At 38.2% G+C, this 21786-nt stretch overlaps 1 protein-coding gene across 1 annotated transcript in view; it reads right to left on the reverse strand.

The window, feature by feature from the left end:
* The window catches only part of TMCC1 (transmembrane and coiled-coil domain family 1), a 187294-nt gene that overhangs the window by 163504 nt on the left and 2004 nt on the right, over positions 1-21786 (reverse strand). The gene's annotated exons all lie outside the window — the stretch shown is intronic.

Consider the following 21786-nt stretch of genomic DNA (forward strand, 5'->3'; position numbering starts at 1 on the left):
CTCTGTCAAATAAATAAATAAAATCAAGGAAGATAGGTAGGTTAAGTAGGAAAGGAGGGAAGAGAGGGAAGAGAAGGGGGTGGAGGGGAGGGGAGGGGAAGACAGAGCAGGGCAAGGGAGGGTAGAGGAGGAGGGAGGAAGCCCCAAGGATTAGGAATTATTTACTTAGAAAAGGGATTCTTCAGAAACACTTTCTGAAAGAAGCCCTGGGGCACCTGGGTGGCTCAGTGGGTTAAGCAGTGGCCTGCAGCTTAGGTCATGATCCCAGGATCCTCGGATAGCGCCCCACATCAGCAGGGAGCCTGCTTCTCCCCTAACTGCTCTTCCTCCTGCCTGTGCTTGCTCTCTGTGTCTCTCTTGCTCGCTCTGTCAAATAAATAAATAAAATCAAGGAAGATAGGTAGGTTAAGTAGGAAAGGAGGGAAGAGAGGGAAGAGAAGGGGGTGGAGGGGAGGGGAGTGGAAGACAGAGCAGGGCAAGGGAGGGTAGAGGAGGAGGGAGGAAGCCCCAAGGATTAGGAATTATTTACTTAGAAAAGGGATTCTTCAGAAACACTTTCTGAAAGAAGCCCTGGGGCACCTGGGTGGCTCAGTGGGTTAAGCAGTGGCCTGCAGCTTAGGTCATGATCCCAGGATCCTCGGATAGCGCCCCACATCAGCAGGGAGCCTGCTTCTCCCCTAACTGCTCTTCCTCCTGCCTGTGCTTGCTCTCTGTGTCTCTCTTGCTCGCTCTGTCAAATAAACAAAATCTTTAAGAAAGAACGGGAGGAGAGGGGAGGGGAGAGCAGAGGAGGGGAAGAAATCCCCCTCTGCAGAGGCAATATATACGAACTGGAAAAATACAATTTAATATAGATTTCAGTTTAATATATTAGATTTGTCTAACAGAGGAACCTATAGAAGAATGGGCTTCTTTGGGAGATTCTGAAAGGGAAGATAACCACTTGGGGAGAATGTTACAGAGAGCGAATAAAATAACTGTAGAAGTCCCTTCCAACCTAAAACATTGTGTTAATGAAAGGTCAAAAAGGTAGTGGAACTTCCTTTAGGACAATGCACCAGAATTCTTGTCTTACCTGTCAGACAGCTGTAGCAACTTGGCAGGGGCAAAACCCTAAAAGCAGAGAATTAAAAAGAACCATTGCTAAGTACCCCTGTACTGGGGTTCTTAAATAATAATAATCATAATAAATTTAAAAAATAAGAATCATTGCTACTACTGGGTTACCTACCCAGTCAGATTACCTGAAGGGAAGATAAATAACCTTGTACTTCCTACTTTAAAGCCCTGTTTTGAGGTTAAGATTAGTGGCTTCTGGATTTCCCGCAATTTCACTGTAGTATTTTGACAGTGGATGTGGAAAGCAATCGAAAACTTCTACTCCTATATCTAAATCTCTACTTATTCATTTCTACTATAAGAGCTAATTATTGAACTTCAAATCTTATTTTAATTGTTAAGACAAATTGTTTAATTTTTTTTCTTTAGGTGTTTCAGGAAAATTAGTTTCCTTAGATGCGGGCATCCAGTTGACATGTTTTGGCAGTCTAGATCTTTCTAAGATCTTCTATACCCTCTGCCTTTCTATTACACACACCCTTCACACTAAGTACATGATAAAAATGTACAATATTGAGGCATCTGTGCTATAGAATGAGCACAAAAAATTAGATTTAGCCATGTACTAGCTCTCTAGTCTTAAGCAAGTTTAAAATTTTCCCTAAGCTCTACTTACTTCATTTGTAAAAAAATAAAAATTTTTAAAAAGGGAGATCAGAACTACCTCAAAAAGCAGACATGCAATGTAAATTACATCATATACATAAACAAGATCTTGCATACATTAGATACTCAATAAGCTGAGTAGGATCCCACATAATACATTAAAACAAATTCACCTCCACACACACACACACACACACAAAATCCCTGCAAAGATCACTACCAACTACATGGAAAAGAGTCTCAATTACTGAATGAGTCACTAAAATTCAATATTCTCAGGGCAGGTTTCTTGGTACCTTAGGGTAGTAAGAAAGATGATAAGAGGGATGGTTCTTACCTTCATTCCCATTACTTAACTGTAATTCTCCAACATTATTTTGTGGTTAGTGTGAGACTACAATGAGCTCTCTTCCACCCCACCCTCAACTTCCCAATGCAGAAAGAACTTCACAGAGACTGTATATTTAACTGGTTATCTCAGTAAACAGAAGCAGCCTTATCTTAGGCCCTGTAAATAATTACTCCATTTTCTTATTATTTTGTTTAGGTATGTGAGAATCCAGAAAGTCACTGCTCATATTTTAATGATGAATAGTATTAAAATAACTCTAAGAAATCATTGCAGTACTTTATTTCCATTATTACTCATCTGAAAAAGAAGACAAGAATTATTTAAAAGTAATAGCGTAAGAAACCAAACAGGTAGAATGAAATCAGTCTTTGTCACTATTCTTAGATTTCTGCCCTCATTCAAACAAGCTGATCCAGTTGCTAGCTGAAAAAGGAAAAAAAAAAAAAAACCAAACAACTTTATTTTCTCCTTTTCTTGTCTCTTGCTTGACAGAACTGGTATTCTTCAATTCTCTGACAAGATCAAAAAGATAAAAAGGCAAGAATGCTAATAAACACAGAATTAGAGGGGACACAGGGATCTGGAACCAGTATAATTCATAACTAGCTGTATAACCTCAAACAGGTTTTAACATCCTTGGGCCTGTAAAATGAGGAGTTTAGTTAAGACTGTCCCTAAAGCTTAGCAGTCTGAATCTTTGCTAATCACTTCGCAACAGCCAGGACCTACTGGCTGAAAATCATTTGTGTTGCAAGGGACTCATTTTGTAACCCAAAGTTTCTAAATTCTTCACTTCCTCATTATTACAACTTTGAAATCTGAGTCAGGGCTCCTCATCCCTGTCAGATGTTACTATGCGTTTTTCAGTTCTTGATAAATATTTGACTTGATCTTTGGCTGGAAGTGTGAATATTCTTATACTATACAAACCAATAAACCCTTGCTAACTCTTTTTACAAAGAGACTTGTCATAAGATAAAAATTATTTTGAGGTGGGGAGAGGCAGAGGGAGAGAGAGAGAGAGAGAATCTTAAGCAGACCCCATACTCAGTGTGGAGTCCAATGCGAGGCCCAATCTCACAACCCTAAGATCACGACTTGAGCCAAAATCAAAAATCAGATGCTTAACCAACTGAGCCACGTGCCCCAAGATTAATTTTTAAAATCAAACATCTGTTATATATCTAAAATGATTCTATTTAGGAAAAGAGTATTTTCAAAGTCCATCTATATATAAAATAAGAGACACAAATCAATGTGAATATATACTGTGACCCTAAAGTATGAAAGGACCAAAGTGAAACCTAGTCTGCTTTTATTGACTGACAAGATCACAAGTCATGATGTAGTATCAAAATAAGTCAATTTTTAACAAATACTTGCTAAGTCCAACATTGTGCTAACCTGCCAAAGTTGCCTATCTTTCTTGAGATAAAATGTTGTACTATGATCTCTGGAAGAAAAAAAAAATCAATCTGTTCTACTGATTACCTTATATAATACATGATCCTGGTCTGTCCTTCTGTCTAGATTATCTATTTATCTACCTATGAGTCTTTGGAAACTAATGGCCACAAGAGAAGACAATTTAATAGTGTTATGGATAAACAAAAGAGTAACGGGACCCTGGATGCCAAAACTACCTCCCACAACTAAGATTCAAGGCTACTGATAAAGTACACAAATCCCTTGTGAATAAAAGGGAAAAGCAGAAGTGAGGTCATGTATTATGCTCCCTTAGAGATCTAATTACTCTGAAGTCTATACCTGTTTAACAATGTAAAGGAAAAGGAGGTTAGATCTAAAGTGAAGAGTGAACTCAACATTGCTTTATGTTGAGCCTTCATCACAAAAGCTGCTGTTCTAAAAAGAGGAATATAACTCATATTTTTAAAAATATAACCCAAAGAAAAAAAGAAAACAAAACAAAACCTTTTAGAGAGGCATCCTTAAGATAACTTTGTAAAACATATTTACCAAGTTCAAGAACACCCTAGGTATACCTTCAATTTCACCCTTATGACAACCACATTAAATGTCAATATAAGATCATTAAGCATAATCAAAATATCTCTTGGATCACCACATAAATAACTATATTAAAAGAAACATACACATTCTGGACCTCTGAACTAGGGTCAATAAACCTAAAGGTTACTTATTTTGGCAACCACGTTTTGCTCTATAAGGTACCTTTAACAGAAAATAACTAAAGAGCTAAAATATATCTCCATATCTGGCTTATTCCTACTTTTCCAAGTTCATATTATTTCCTTGACAAGAAAAAAATATCCCCTTGACAGTGTCACCTACCTGACCCTAAATACACAGAAAACAGAGATCTCTATTGGTGCTCCTCATAAATTTTAATTTTTCAGCTATTTTGTGGAAAATGGACATTATCTTACTACTTCTCCCAAACAAATCTTTAGGTCTTAATTTTTTTTTACCTTTAAGATTTTAAAATTCTAACTTCATTAAGTCTTACCTAAGTATTCTATTATCTATTCATTTCCATAGTTATCATTTGTTTGATATTTACAAATGACACCCACTATGACTATATCATAGTCATCATACTTAATCTAGCTCATATCCTAATGATATCCTGTGCTAGTTACTTCTCAAGTCATAATCCTTTATTTACTAATATCTTGTCCACAGGACAGCGAGGACAGACACTTTCACCTGCTGATCTTGGCCTAGGGGCACCACCTGGTGGTTAGCAATAGGCACTACCTCTCCCACCACCTCATTTCTGCACTTGAAGAACAGTACTCCTGAGTTTCAGGTTGTGCTCATAGAGCAGCTAATTCAATCTTAGAGATCTCCCTTTAGGGAGTGCCTGGGTGGCTCAGTTATTTAGATATCCCAATCTTGATCTCAGCTCAAGTCTTGACCTCGGGTGTGGAGCATACTTAAAAACAACAACAACAACAAAAAACAGGCTTTCATATGAACAGAGCTGGATGCCATCCTGCTGTGATTTACCAAGGAGGCAGAATCCCTTATTTATAAACTCTGGGTAAACTTCAAATTCTAAATCTACATATTATCTTAATAATTTTAAGAATAAGATTGAGAATGAGAAAGAAAAAGGGGTTTGGAGAGCTAACCCAAAGATGGACTTCAGAGGGGTGCCTGGGTGGTTCAGTGGGTTAAGCCTCTGCCTTCGGGTCAGGTCATGATCTCAGGGTCCTGGGATTAAGCCCCGCATCAGGCTCTCTGCTCTGCGGGGAGCCGGCTTCCACCTCTCTCTCTGCCTACTTGTGATCTCTCTCTCTCTGTCAAATAGATAAATAAAATCTTTAAAAAAAAAAAAATGGACTCCAGAAAGCAGCAGGCACTGAGCTCTCTGTCTCAGCCAGTGTTGGCCTTCCACCTTGTGGAGATATGGGCCCAGGAAAGCAGCCTGAAGCTGCTTCTGCTCCTGATTTGCCAGCCTAGAGGCAGAAAAAGCAGCTGGGACAGTGCTACATGGGACCTCCAGTATGGGGAAAGGCAGTGCCTTTCCCTTGTCCTCTGCCCAGAGCTGTCCACTTCTGTTTCATGGAAAATCCATATGCAGACCTGGAAATCATGATTCTGTCAGGTTGATTCAGTCTTTTCAGTGTGAAATCATCCCAACATTTGGGCTCTCGGCCACCAAACAGAGAGGATTACCAGAAGAGTAATTCTACCTTTCCTTTCCACCCTACCTGCCTGTCCCAACCCCTTCCAGCCAATATTACAAAAAAATTCTCCTTCTCTCTGTCCATACTGTAAGTAGCCCACAAAACTTCCCTAACTACAGCCTAATAAAATATACTTTTTTTCCTAAATTCACCTATTAACAGGAATATGATATAGTGAGCTCTGAAGTGATAGTAACCTTAACAGAGAACTAGGATGACTAACTTTGAACTTTCCCTTCATTAGCTTCCAAAGTTTGCATTACCTTCACATTTCCCTTTTACTAAGCTTATTCTTTCTCAGAATTAATGGCAAAAAAAAAAAAATCTCATTTATTATTACTGTTTTATAAAATAAGGAGTATTTAAACAACATTAATTAGTATTTTTTCACTGTTTAGTCACCACAGTAATTGTGAAATAGTGTATAATATTTCACCTAGATTTTGGAGGAATGGAATTTGGTGGCCGGTCTGGGAATCTATAAACCATTTTTTTATTATTAAATTTTTTAATTTTTTTATAAACATAAAATGTATTATTAGCCCCAGGGTACAGGTCTGTCAATTGCCGGGTTTACACACTTCACAGCACACACCATAGCACATACCCTCCCCAATGTCCATAACCCTACCACCCTCTCCAGACGGCCCTCCCTCCAGCAACCCTCAGTTTGTTTTGTTTTGTGAGATTAAGAGTCTCTTCTATAAATCACTTTTTTTTTTAAAGACTTTATTTATTTATTTGACAGACAGAGGTCACAAGTAGGTAGAGAGGCAAGCAGAGAGAGAGAGGAGGAAGCAGGCTTTCTGCGGAGCAGACAGCCCGATGTGGGGCTCGATCCCAGGACACTGGGATTCTGACCTGAGCCGAAGGCAGAGGCCCCAACCCACTGAGCCACACAGGCACCCCTATAAACCACTTTTAACACTGACATTCAAAAGGACTTTTCCCATAGAAATAAACAATTAAATCTTGTTTCAGAAGCTGGTAGATGCTTACACTACATGATGCTTACACTATGCGCGATCTCTCTTTCTCTTTCTCAGCTGAGCTCCCTGATACCTTAACTGTTTTTTTTTCCTATTTCATTCCATCTTGAACATAACTATTTTTAAAAATACATTTCACAGAGGTCTCCCTCTGACTACCACTTCATCTGCTTGTACTCTGTCAAATAAATAATTTTTTTAAAAAATAAAACAATAAAAAATTAATAAATACGTACATACATTTTCAATATGAAACCACCTTTAAATCCATACTGAGGGCTTCTTATTTCCAATCACATCATCCAAATTAGTTTTGCAGTTATAATACTAAATCAAACTCCTCTCCCCTAAAGAGAAATTTTAAAAAATTGGCTATACATAGTTATACACTCTTCCAATCTTCTCTTATTACTTCCTCTAAATGCTTTTCTAGACCTCATAATGGTTAGAGACTTAGGGTGCTAGGTAGGAAATAAAGATAACTAATACATGGTCCTAGCCCTCCAGAGACTCACAACTGGGGTTTTTGTTTTGTTTTGTTTTCTCCAAGAAGAATAAAACTCTAAAGTACATCTCAGGCACCTGGGCAGCTCAGATAGTTAAACATCTGACTCTTGGTTTTGACTCAGGTCATGATCTCAGGGTCGTGAGATCAAGCCCCATGTTGAGCTCTGCTCTGGGCATGGAGACTGCTTGGGATTCTCTCTCCCTCCCCCTCACCTCCTATGCGTGATCTCTTTCTCTTTCTCATAAGCAAACAAACAAGCACATCTTAGCTATTTTGAAACTTGAAATTCACATGTATTATGTTGTCTTAAGATGGAGAAGATCTCTTCTTACTGTGCCTCATATTCCTAAGACAACCTCCAAGGAGCACATGCTCTATAAAGTCCCTATCAGTAACACAAACCTGTACTTAGCTCCCCCCATCTCTGAACTTCTATGGCCCTTGACTCAGTAACATAAGATTTTATATTGTCCTCTCTATTGAAGCTTTTAACCACAAGGATGGGTTATAATTATGTGGTAGATACTAACCAACTCAGACCTTCAGGTGGCCAAACAGAGCCTAGTGGGACCAGATCAACTACCCTGGCTATGAACATGTCATCACTTTATCTTGCTGTGCTGGACAGATATTTTAATATTTTAATTTTCTTTTTTTTTAAGTTCTTTTTTTAAAAAATATTTTATTTATTTATTTGACACAGAGAGAGATCACAAGCAGGCAGAGAGGCAGGCAGAGAGAGAGGGAGGAAGCAGGCTCCCTGCTTAGCAGAAGCCTGAGGCAGGGCTCGATCCCAGGACCCTGAGATCATGACCTGAGCCAAAGGCAAAGGCTTTGACCAACTGAGCCACCCAGATGCCCCGATATTTTAATTTTCTATGTGTGCCATGAAAAAGACTATGAAGTACAAGTTTAATTTGTGGCATTTTCAAATTAGAAGTGACTTATTATAGTACAATGACCTCATCTGAAAAATGAAGGAAATGAAACCTATGGAATTTAATTTGTTTAAGGTTACACTGGTATTTAATAACAGAAACAAGTCATTCTCAGAATCTATAACTGAAGGCCCCTGACTTTTGGGCTTGATTACACCACATCACTCTGCTTCTTCAGTTGCCACTTACATAAATCATAAAACTTGCCACCTCACAAGACTGTAAGCAATTTGAGAATAAGGCTGTAACACAATTTGTATGTAGCTCTCATATCTCTTAAAGTGCTAATCTCCAACTCAGGAGTACTTAAGAAATAGTTATTGGTGGAATAAAAAATCTTCAGTATAAAGAAATGTCCCACTTAATGAAAAAGACAACTTCAAGTTCCATATTTAGAAATGTGCCTGAATAGTATAAGTATTTATGTATATTCAAATGTGTACATAAACAGAATGTGAAAGAGTGGACAAATATACTTTGGGAGAAAAGGTACTTGAGTACCTGAAATTATACCTGAGAACAGGCAACTGACATGACTATTCTAAAAACCACATATATGAGATCTAAGTTTGTTAAAAACAAGACAACTGGCTCAAAATGGAGTCACATACATTAAACCCCACGTTATCAACCTGAGAATCTAATTACAGTCACCTCTCCCAGAAAGGTGCTCTTTAAACCAACAAATCAGGAATTACCTGATCAGGATTAGTTAGGTAATCTGCCTAGTAACTCCTGAGATTTCCCTTCAGGGAAGGTAACACCGTAATATCAATCCAATTTTTGCCTAGTGAAACATTCTTGTATCTGGTCCTTTCTGTCTATAAAACTTTGTATAGCTCTTCAGAGCTCCTAAATTTGCTATAATGGACGATGCCCAAGTTGAGAATTGTTGAATAAAGCCAGTAAGATCTTTAAATCTTAACCAGCTGAATTTTTCACAATGTGAAAAGCATTAGCATTTAAACCATACAACATAAATTTAATATACATAAATGAAATCCTTAGCAAGACCCATTCCAAAGGTTGTTCCTCACCTATCTGGCATGCATAGATAAGAGGTTATAACTGATGGCCTTGATGTGCATTACCAACCCCTCCCCTTAACAATGCCAAGAAAAACCAATTTCACTAAAATTTATTTACAGCAGCAGCTTTTAGAATTTTTCCCTTTGCTCTTCCCTCTGCCCAGCTTGCTTTTCCCCCTAGATATTTCTTTGGTTTCCTCCCATCCTTCAGATACTTGCCCACGTATCAAGAAGTGCTTAAAATTTCCTGCTCTAGAATTCATCTCCCATCACAACTGTCATATTGTATAAAGATTTCTCACACTATCCAAAATACAGCATTCATATGAAAATTTCTGTAAGCTGAATGATGTAAAGCAAAGAAACAATTACCATTAATTTATGTGAAAATATTTCTGATCATCCCCAGACTCAAAAAGTAACCTCTTAGGCTTTTCGGATACGCTAGGACATATCTTAGTAACAGATGCACAAAATAAATTGAGATAACACACAGATGCTAAGACACAGTTCAAAGCTATAAGAGGTTAATGCTGAGATGCTGAGTGTGGTTAAAAGGAAAGGAGTTTGGCAGTGCTACCTTTACTGCTAGAAATGTGCCCTCTGTAACTGCTCGCTGCAAAAGAAACACTGAATGCTACTGTCACTTTTCACCTTTGTTTGTAAAACCAAAATTCCTCTTCAGATTTTTTTTTCCATTAGCCAAACAAGCATTAACATAGGTCTTTCATGAAAGCAAAAGCTTAATGTGAACTTTTGAAAAGCAGGGGATAACTATTTTATTTACATTTTTATTTACCTCCTCTTACTATATAGTAAGCTCCACAAAGACAAATATTCTTTTTTTTAAGATTTCATTTATTTATTTGACAGACAGAGATCACAAGTAGGCAGAGAGGCAAGCAGAGAGGGGCGGGGGGACAGACTCCCTGCTGAGCAGAGAGCCTCCATCCCAGGACCTTGAGATCATGACCTGAACAGAAGGCAGAGGATTTAACCCACTGAGCCACCCAGGTGCCCCACAAATATTCTTTATTTGTTTTATTCACTCATATATTCTTAGTACCTAAGACCAGGGTAGACAAAGTATGGACCATGGCCCAGATACTGTGCAACACAGCCATACCCAGGTATCCATTTACACATTGTGGGTGGCTGCTTTCATGCTATAATGCAGAGCTGAACAGTTGCAACAGAGACCAGACAGTAAAAAATACCGCTATTTACAGAAAAAGTTTGTAAAGCACTGACCAAAAACAATGTTAGGTCAAATACTCATAAACATTTACTGAGCAAATGTATGAAAAACAAACAATAGGAAAAAAAAAAACTTTTCTGATCCCACAGTGCTTTAATAACAGATATAAAAGAAGAGCACTTAAAGAGAGACATCACCATGGAAGCTTTCAGTGTGCTCACCCAGGTTTGCATTTTCATCTGTATAGTTAGTTTTTCATATCCTACACCATGAATTCAAAGAACAAAGTTGGCAAGAGCACTAAAATTCCGATAGTTAAGTAATAAGCTTGCTTAAAATCACTCAGCTAGTAAATGCCAAATCCAGGATAGAAGTCTTTTTCTTCTTAAATTGTTTTCTGTTATAATCAAGCAAATTTTAAGGTGATAATTATTTTCTACTCTTCAATTTGAGGATTAAAGACTCTCGAATCTGACTTAATAATCTTACAAGTAATCTGAGTGTTTCAAAGTCTGACTAACCACAAAACAATGATTATATGTAAAAAACTTGAGGGAACCAAATTAAACTATTCTGAATTTGAAGGCCTCCTTTCTACCCTGATTCTACTGTCCGTTTCTTCCCTTGGTGTTACTTTATTGCTAAACATTAACAGCATCCTAATACTGAGGCACACTTATATACTACACTGAAATGTCAAAACACTTACTCAAATAATCTCAATTTAGGGGCGCCTGGGTGGCTCAATGGGTTGAAGCCTCTGCCTTCAGCTCAGGTTGTGATCCTGGGATTCTGGGATTGAGCCCAGCATCAAGCTCTCTGCTCCGCAGGGAGCCTGCTTCCTCCTCTCTCTCTGCCTGCCTCTCTACCTACTTGTGATCTCTCTCTCTGTGTCAAATGAGTAAAAAAAAAATCTCAATTTATACCATAAAATGTATACTGACTTCAGGACCACTATGAATGTTACCTTTGCTTTAAAACATGGCCTATCTCTAGCCTATAGGCATGAAAACAAACATTCCATAGCCATCCTAAGCTTTTATTTTTTAAAAAATATTTTACTTATTTATTTGTGAGAGAGAGAGAGTACAAGCAGGGAGAGCTGCAGGCAGAGGGAAAAACAGGCTCTCCACTGAACAAGGAGCCTGACGTGGGACTTAATCCCAGCACCCTGGGATCATGACCTGAGCCAAAGACAGATGCTTAACCAACTGAGCCACCAAGGCATCCTTTAAGCTTTTATTCTTTCATTGGGTCTTTCTTCTATTGCAATAATTTAATAGTTTTAATGAGATATTTTATGTTCTTGCATAAAATTTACATCAAAGCTCATTAACCCTTTTTTAAAAATTTATTTATTTATTTATTTATTTATTTATTTATTTATTTGACAGACAGAGATCACAAGTAGGCAGAGAGGCAGGCAGAGAGAGAGGAGGAAGCAGACTCCCTGCTGAATAGAGAGCCCGATGTGGGGTTCGATCCCAGGACCCTGGGATCATGACCCAATTGGAAGGCAGAGGTATTAACCCACTGAGCCACCCAGGCCCCCCTCATTAATCCTTTCTTCATAGAGAACCCTTCTCTTGCTAATCAACTCGACTTGCCTTCTGGGAAAATCCTATTCAGGGCCTTCAAAAGGATCATTGTTATTCTCTTGTTTTGATCTGACAGCTCTGTTCAAGGCTGCTAAGACCCTGGTTTCAGCCAATCATCATTTCTGGCCTAGATTCTACAAGAGACTCCTACCCATTCTCCTTCTAGACTCCCCGCAGTCTACTCACGTGGCAGTCAGAGTGATTCTTTAAAAAAATAAGTCAGATGGAAGTACCTGGGTGGCTCAGGAATTTAAGCATCTGCCTTCGGCTCAGGTCATGATCCCAGGGTCCTGGGATGGAGCCATGAGTCAGGCTCCCTGCTCAGCAAGAAGCCTACTCCTCAACCTCTCTCACTCCCTGTTTGTGTTCCCTCTCTGGCTGTCTCTCTGTCAAATAAATAAAAAGTCTTGGGGGAAAAAAAAAAGACAGATTATTATACCACTCTTCTGCTCAAAACACCCAATGGCTCTGCATTTCATTTAGTCCTTACAATGTTTATGAAGCTCTACCTGATCTGGCCACCTGTGACCTCTCTGATCTATCTCTTACTATGGTCCCCTGCTCACTCAGCTTTTTCACACTGGCTTCCTTGCCATTCCTTTGACAGTCAGACAGGCTCCCACCCTCAGGTTACTTCATTTCCCTTGAATACTTATCCCCCAGACAGCACACCACATGACTAACTCTTTCATCTTCTGAAGTCTTCACTCAAATATCACCTTCTTGAGGAGGCCTACCCTTATCGTTCCACTTCAATCAAAACTGCAACTCAGGGGCACCTGGGTGGCTCAGTGGGTTAAGCCGCTGCCTTCAGCTCGGGTCATGATCTCAGGGTCCTGGGATCGAGTCCCACATCGGGCTCTCTGCTCAGCAGGGAGCCTGCTTCCTCCTCTCTCTCTGCCTACTTGTGATCTCTGTCTGACAAAAAAAAAAAAAAAAAAAAAAAAATATATATATATATATATATATATATTCTTTAAAAAAAAAACAAAAAACACTGCAACTCACCTCCCCTCCATACACACTCTGGATCTCTGTTCTCTCATTTTATTTTTTTCCATAATACTTATCATCTTACAACATAAAATTCATTTATTATATTTATTGTATGCTATCTCCTTCAATACAAAGAAAACTCCATAAGGGCAGAAATCTCTGCCTGTTTTGTTTTCTGAGGTACCCAAACTACCTAGAACATTGCCTAATACATAGTAGTATTGAATAAATATTGATGATAGAATGAATGAAAGCTTACTCCATTTCAAAGATTTAGCCATGTACTAAACTCACTAATTAGATCTCAAACTCACTAATTAGATCTCCTTTCTTGTTCTCTATGTCTAAGTACTATTCACTAATTCACTGAACATATAAACCAAGGGCAGAAGCCTTAGTCATAGGGAATATAAGATACCCTGTCCTCACATATCTCTTGTCTTCACTTCTACCATCAATCCCTTGATTTAAATTACTGTTCTCTCTCACCTGGACTGCTATAATAGCCTTCTGGCTCATCTACCTGCATTCAGTCTAAATCTACTCCAATCCACTCTTCATGCTGTAAGCACAGTGCTCATCTATAATCACAAAGTTCATATTACACTCCCCCTGCCCCCAAGCCTTGCTTAAAATTCTTTGATGCTACTCATCCTTCTTAGGTGGAGAAAACCTGCTTAATGTTGTCTGCAAACCACTGTATGAACTGCACCTACCTACCTCTCCAGCCTTAACCAGTATTCACTTGCATGCATGCACACACACCAAGTATATACACCTGCCATTCTATCCTTCATATGCAGCAAAACTCCTCCCTTCTTAGGGCCTTCGTACCTGCAACTCAGGTACCTCATTCAGATAAACGTCAGTTTATCCTGTCAATCTCTTTCAACCACGTCCTCGGGAAAGTCATACCCTGCCTTTCTTAAGTAGGTCAACTGTCCCTATGACAGGCTCCAGTAGCACTTGTCACAGCTGAAAATTTAGACTTGTGTTGAATGATTCTTTAATATGTGTCCCCATCTGATTATAAACTCCATGAGAGCAAGAGTCACATCTGGTTTTGTTCACCATAATATCCAGTGCCTAGCACATATCAGATCATATATATTTGCTAAATAAAGGACTAAAAGTATTAACCATAATATGGAAATACAAAAACTGCAGAAGAATAAAAACTGTGGGAAACAAGGGCTAGGTTCTGTAGGAGGCAGGGAATGGCGTGAGATAAAGAAGTCCACATGGCCTAAATCGTGGAAGGCCTTGCATGTCATTTTAAGGAACTTTCTTTACTCCTCATATAACGGTGGACCCAGTGAAGGTTTTTAAGCAGTGGAAATGGCACAATTTGCTTTGTTTTAGGTAGTTCCCAGAGGCTGCATGCAGCACATAGAAAGGATCTGAGAGGGCAATGAGATGATGGATGGAGGCCCAATATAAGGCACTAACTTAGGAATGGAGAACAGGAGCCAATTTGGGGATTGTCTGATTGCGGACTGAAAGAGATCAGAATAACTCCTAAGGTTGCCAGCGTGGGTAACTTGTGACTTACAAAGTCAGATCTAGTGATTCTCAAACTCATGGGTTGATTGCACTAGAATTATCTGGGAGCTTGATTTAAAGTGGGATTTTCGGGGCACCTGGATGGCTCAGTTGATTAAGCAACTGCCTTCCACTCAGGTCATAATCCCAGGGTCCTGGGATCAAGCCCTGCATCGGGCTCCCCACTCAGCGGGGAGCCTTCTTCTCCCTCTCCAACTCTCCTGCTTGTGTTCCCTCTCTCGCTTTCTCTGTCAAAAAATAAATAAAATAAAAAATAAATTAATAAATGGGATTTTCCAGGCTCCATACCAGACCTCCTAAATCAGAAATTCTGGGAGTAGGGCATAAAAACTATATTTTCAACTAGTGTTCTAAATGATTTCTTCTGTATCCACATAAGTTTGGAAACAACTAAGAAAACATAAAAGAAGATAAAAAGGTTTATGAGAAATGATGATGAATTTAAATTTGGAAATGAAAAGTTTGAATTACCTAGGCAGATAACTAACAGACAAGGAGATAACTAATTCTGAAGATCACAGGTTTCCAGTTGGAGACCAATTTTTGGAGGAAGCTGAAAATATGACAGCATTTAAGTTCACAGAAGAGTGAAAAGAGTGGTATAGTTACGGCTAAAATTTCAAAGGATACAGTACTTAAGATGCAGAGAAAAGGATTTGCTCATTATTCAAAAAATACCTTAAAATGCTATTTCTGCATAAGATATTTGTATGCAAAATGGTGTCCTACTAGAAGTCGGGAGGGATATCAAAGCTAAGATGTAGCACCTCTTACAAGCCGTGTGGACAGTTCTAGGCCTTCTCTCAACACATCAGCCAAAATGTCACAGACCTTATCATTCAAGTCCATACACCTTGAAAGAGTGCATGTTTACTAAGAAAACACTAATTACTTTATTCGCAAGAGTCTTTAACATAGAAGAGTCTTTAACTCACTCTCCATTACCCACATCAACATCCTCAAGCTCTTCTTTCAAAGCTTTCCCAGATTCCTCTGGACAGAATTAATTACTCCTTCCCTAAACACACATTTTTATATTGCTTGTGGCACTTAACACATTCTATCTTATCTTATATATGGGGGCAGCAGAGTGTTAAAGAAAGAGAACTAGCCTATAGAAATCAAAATCTTCACTCCTTATTTACAAGTTGTGTGACCCTGAAATCAAGTGTTATGTACCTGTGTGTCCACCACAGCATTTATCAGAATTTACCTTGCATAAAACAAACACTCAGAAGTTTGGTCAAATATGTTGAATAGATGATGAGAGAAAAAAAGAGACAAGTTTATACTCTCATTCCAAAAAGGACCTGAGGCAGCTGACATGAATTTTTCTTTGACCACTCTATTAACTATCCTGCCAATAAATTTTATTTTCCTTGTTCATTCCCCTTTCTGAAACAACCCTTTCTTCTATCCCCCACGTACTCACATATCTAAATCCTATTTCTCCTGTAAGATCCAAATCAATGCAGCTACCTCCTACTCCTCCTCTAAGCTTTCTACTCACTTCAAACCAGAAGGATCTTTCATCTTCTCAACTTGTCCCTACACTTATACAGATACTCTTTTATTTGTTTTGTTTTTAAGATTTTATTTATTTATTTGACAGAGAGAGATAGCAAGAAAGGGAACACAAGGAGGGGGGAACTGAAGAGGGAGAAGCAGTCTCCCCACTGAGCAGGGAGCCTGCCAGGAACTTGATCCCAGGACCAGGGGATCACCACCTAAGCAGAAGGCAGATGCTTAACAACTGAGCCACCCAGATGCCTCCAGATAATGTTTTATACTGTTTGTTATTCCTCCAACTAGACTGTAAGTTCACTGAGTCTAGGATCAGAAATTTTTCAGATACTCTGGAGAACTTTAAAGGTGAACAGCAGGTAATAGGAGAAACAATCTTATGTAGTAGCCATTTTTTAAAAGTCTGAAGGATTTCAGAAGGATCTGAAATAAGATCATCTTTGTGTAAGAAATGCTAACTACTAATTTTCATAAATTTAGTGCCAATAAAAAATTTAGTGCCAGTAGCTAATTGTTTCTATCATATTATCCATATAAAAGAAGTTCACATTTTAAACTACAGAAAGTAAAAGTACATTTTTGGATCTCCCAAATACTCAGACCAATATCCAGCATATTAAAATAGAGAGATCATCTGTTATTGCAGGTAAAAGCAGCTTTTGAATCAGATAATGCCTACAACACCGTAGTTACTAAAACATATCTCATCAAAATGTAAATATAAATGGCTTACATTAAGTATTTAAGTTCTGAAACCATGGTATACTCTCTCTATGCCTCTGCTACTTCATCAAAAAAAAAAAAATAGAGATGCTTTAGAATTAAGAATTTGGAATTAAACAGCATAATGTGTTTAATATTTTTTTTTAAGATTTTATTTATTTATTTGATAGACAGAGATCACAAGTAGGCAGAGAGGCAGGCAGAGAGAGGAGGATGCAGGCTCCCTGCTGAGCAGAGAGCCCGATGCGGGACTCGATCCCAGGACTCTGGGGATCATGACCTGAGCTAAAGGCAGAGGCTTTACCCACTGAGCCACCCAGGTGCCCCAATGTGTTTAATATTTTGCCTGCCATATAATAAGCACACAATGAACATAACTATTGTTATCATTATTACCACTCCTAAATATCTCTTGATTAATAAGTATTCCATGTAATATTCTACATAAAGGAAATCACACTGGAAATTTAAATATTTTCATTTATCTCCTACTCAGTATATAAAAGTAGTTACCATAAACTATGGTATTACAACAAACTATGTTATAGTATTATGTAATCAATAAAAATCTATAAAAGAATATTTGCGGGAGCGCCTGGGTAGCTCAGTCAGTTAAGTATCCAACTCTTGGTTTTGGCTCCGGTCATGATCTCAGGGCCATACTGGGCTCTGTCCTCACACAGAATCTGCTTAAGTTTCTCCCTCTCCCTCCCTCTACCCAGCTCTCACTCTTTCTAAAATAAATGTTAAAAAAAAAAAAAAAAAGAATTATTTACGGATATCCAAAAATGTTCAAGATAGAATGTGAATAAAAAAGACATAAAATTATGCATTTAGTATTAAGATTCTGGTTTTACATTCTTTAATTTTTAAAGATTTTATTTATTTATTTATTAAGATTTTTTATTTATTTATTTGACAGAGAGAGATCACAAGTAGATGGAGAGGCAGGCAGAGAGAGAGAGAGAGGGAAGCAGGCTCCCCGCTGAGCAGAGAGCTCGATTCGGGACTCAATCCCAGGACCCCAAGATCATGACCTGAGCCGAAGGCAGCGGCTTAACCCACTGAGCCACCGAGGTGCCCTTTATTTATTTATTTGACAGACAGAGATCACATGTAGGCAGAGAAGCAGGCAGAAAGAGAGGGGAAGCAGGCTCCCTGCTGAGCAGAGAACTCAATGCGGGGCTCAATCCCAGGACCCTGAGATCAGGACCTGAGCCAAAGGCAGAGGCTTAACCCACTGAGCCACTCAGGCAGCCCATCTGGTTTTATTTTAAAAAGCTAATCTTAACGGAACTAAGTTAAAATTTTCTCCTATATATTTTTTCATATTTAAGTAAGTAGTATATTAAGAAAACATGCCAAATATTGGCAATACTTATTTTTAGTTTTTCCTTCTTTTATTTTTTTATATTCAATGTTTTCTACATTAAACATGGTTTTTTTCAATTCAAAACATTTAATTTTCAAATCACAAAGAACTTACAGAAAAAACTATCTTTGTAAATATGAAGATGATCCTTCAAATGATACAATTTGATCAACTATATATGGCATATATTTATTTATTAAGTGCCCATATATTTACTTTTTAGAGGAGAACACATTTCAAATATTGCAGCAGACTCGATGTGTAATAAGATTTTTCTATGGAAAAACACACTCACTGGAAAATCCAAAAAGGAAGGGAATAAGAACCTTCGTGTTCAACATGTCATGATTGTTCTACCCACGTCTCATTTCTATCATGAGGTCAAAACCATGCTTTTTACATATTAGGCACAAATAATATTTGCCAAATCTGAGTTTTTTAAAGATTTTTATTTATTTGACAGAGATCACAAGTAGGCAGAGAGGCAGGCAGAGAGAGAGGAGGAGAGTGGGCTCCCCACTAAGCAGAGAGCCCGATGGGGGGCTCAATCCCAGGACCCTGGGATCATGACCTGAGCCGAAGGCAGCGGCTTTAACCCACTGAGCCAGCCACCCAGGCACCCCCAAATCAGAATTAAAAAAGAATCTAGCTTAATGGCCAAGACACTACTTTAAAAACTAGACTGGTTATGTGGTAGATGGCTAAGGCAGACACAGGTGGCTTTCAAACACAATGGATATACTGGAAAATCAATTCCACATTTGTCTTAGGGTTATGTATGTACACAGGTACATGTACGTGCACGTCTATAAGAATGTTAATATATATGGACAGAAATAGCAGTGTACTGGGATGCCTGGGTGGCTCAGTTGGTTAAGCGATTGCCTTCGGCTCAGGTCATGATCCTGGACTCCTTGAATGAGTCCTGCGTCATCTCAGTGGGAAGTCCACTTCTCCCTCTGACCCTCCCAACTCATGCTCTCTCTCTCTCTGCCTCTCTCATTCTCTCTCAAATAAATATATCTTTAAAAAAGAAAGAAAGAAAGAAAGAAAGATCAGCATACTTAAACAATTATCACCAGTATTAAAACATTTTATCCTCAGACATTTGAGTTAAAAAAAAAAAAAAAAAAGACAAAAATACAGAAGCCACTGGGGTGCCTGGGTGGCTCTCTGGGTTAAAACCTCTGCCTTTGGCTCAGGTCATGATCCCAGGGTCCTGGGATCAAGCCCTGCGTCAGGCTCTCTGCTTAGTGGGGAGCCCACTCTCCTCCTCTCTCTCTGCTTGCCTCTCTGCCTAAGTGTGTGATCTCTGACTGTCAAATAAATAAAATCTTAAAAAGAAAAAAATACAGAAGCCAGTATTTAGAATTTGAAACAATCTCTCTCTCTTACTAACATACAACAGAGTAGGTCTCCAGACTAATCTCCACTTAATCAACTTGCTGTATCACTCTTAAACTTTCCATTTTCTCTGAAAGATATGCAGACTTTATATTCACAAGATAATCAATGTTCATGGCTGGTACACTTTCATATACATCATGCTCCCACATCATTTTGTTATATTCACTATAATTAAACGGTTTCATTAAATACTATATAAATCAATAAGAGTATAAAAAGGGCTCTTGTTTCATGAAAACTAAGGTGCTTTGGAAAGACTCAGGAAAAGCACATTTTTTAAAAAGCATAATTTTTAAAAAAATGAAGTTAAAGTGGGCAAGACTTTCAAGAGATTATTAAAATCTAAGAGTCTGGGGGAAAAAAAATCTAGAGTCTGTCTCATGCTGCTTCCCAAGTGTTACCAGGTTATCACTCCACTTTACAAAAATTTTTAAAATAGAGATTATAGTCCATGCAATGAGCACAAGAAAGGTATAGAAGCCTAATCAATAGGTTTGTATTTTAAAAAGTTAAGGCATTGGTTTTAAGTTAAAGTAATTAAAAATAGAACTACCATTGGATCCAGTAACTGCATTCCTAGGTATTTCTTCAAAGAATACAAAAATACTAATTTGAAAACATATAGGCGCCATGTATATTGCAACATTATTTACAACAGCCAAGTAATGGAAGCAGCCCAAGTGACCACTGACACTTGGATAAATGGATATAGAAGATATGGCATATACACACGATGGAATATTATTCATTCATTAAAAAAAATGAAATCTTGCCACCTGCAACAACATGGACTATCTAGACAGGATAATGCTTAGTAAAATAAGGCAGTCAGAGAAAGACAAACAGCAAATCATTACACTCATACATGGAATTTAAGAAGCAAAAGAACAAAGGGGGAAAAAACAAACTCTTAACAATAAAGAACAGTTGGTTGCCAGAGCGGGGTGGGGAGATACAGGTGAAACAGGGAAAGGTGATTAAGAATACATTTATCTTGATTAGCACTGAGTAATATATGGAATTGCTGAATCACTATATTGTACACCTCAAATTAATGTAACAATGTATATTAACTACATTGGAATTAAAATTTTAAAAAATCAAATTGGTGGGTTTTACTGTAAATACATGTATTAAAGAAACAGTTTTTTAAAATGTTCTCCCTTGACTCTCTATGAAGTTATTGTCGTTGTTGTTGTTTTAAGATTTTATTTGAGAGTGAAGAAAGAAATCATGGGGACGGGGGGACACAGGTACAGAGAGAGAGGGAGGGATAAGCAGACTCCCTACTAAGCAGTGACCCCAACTCAGGGTTCAATCCCAGGACCCAGGGATCATGACCTTAGCCGAAGGCAGATGCTTAACCCACTAAGCCACCCCTCTATGAAGTTTTTCAAAACAATATAAATGCATACAATATGCTTTACTTATAATTTTCTTTTTAACATAAAAGTCTATAATCCCAGAATCACTAGTAAAAAAAATTTCTTAAGGACGCCTGGGTGGTACAGTCAGTTAAGCATCCAACTCTTGGTTTCAGCTCAGGTCATGATCTCAAGGTTGTGAGATGGAACTCAGCATCAAGCTCCGTGCTCAGCATGGAGTCTACCTGAGACTCTCTCTCTCTCCCTCTGCACCTCACCCCCGCCCCATGCTTGAGCATGCATGAGCATGCTTGCTCATTCGCTCGCTCACTCTCTCTCTCTAAAATAAATAAATCTTGGGGAAAAAAATGTCTTCATGTTCCCTGGTACAGATTAATCTGAATTATATAGCTGCACTGTTTTTACTGTCAACATTTTTGTCCTTTGTCAAAGACCAAATATCTTTTTTATTTCGAAGATAACTATGATGCACATAAATTATGTATTACTTTTCTGCATTTATACCTTTAATTTTAATGATCTAATTTCTTTATTCTCCTGATTCTGTTATTCTGGTAGATATGTTATCTGGATAGGCTTAACTTCTTGAAGTGATTTACTGTCCATTACTTGTTTGCTTGTTTTTAGTGTCACATTTAAATAGGAGACGTTTAAAGGTACGTGATTCAATATTTGGATTTCCAGGCAAAATGTCCAGTAAAATAAATTTACCTGTGCCAGAAACAAACACAGAATGAAAGCAACTGACCAATCAAAACCTGAAGAAATACATAAAAGTAAAGCCAAAAGATAGCAAGATGGCAACA

This window comes from Mustela nigripes, chromosome 2 (genome assembly GCF_022355385.1).
Source record: "Mustela nigripes isolate SB6536 chromosome 2, MUSNIG.SB6536, whole genome shotgun sequence".
Taxonomy (NCBI): Eukaryota; Metazoa; Chordata; class Mammalia; order Carnivora; family Mustelidae; genus Mustela; species Mustela nigripes.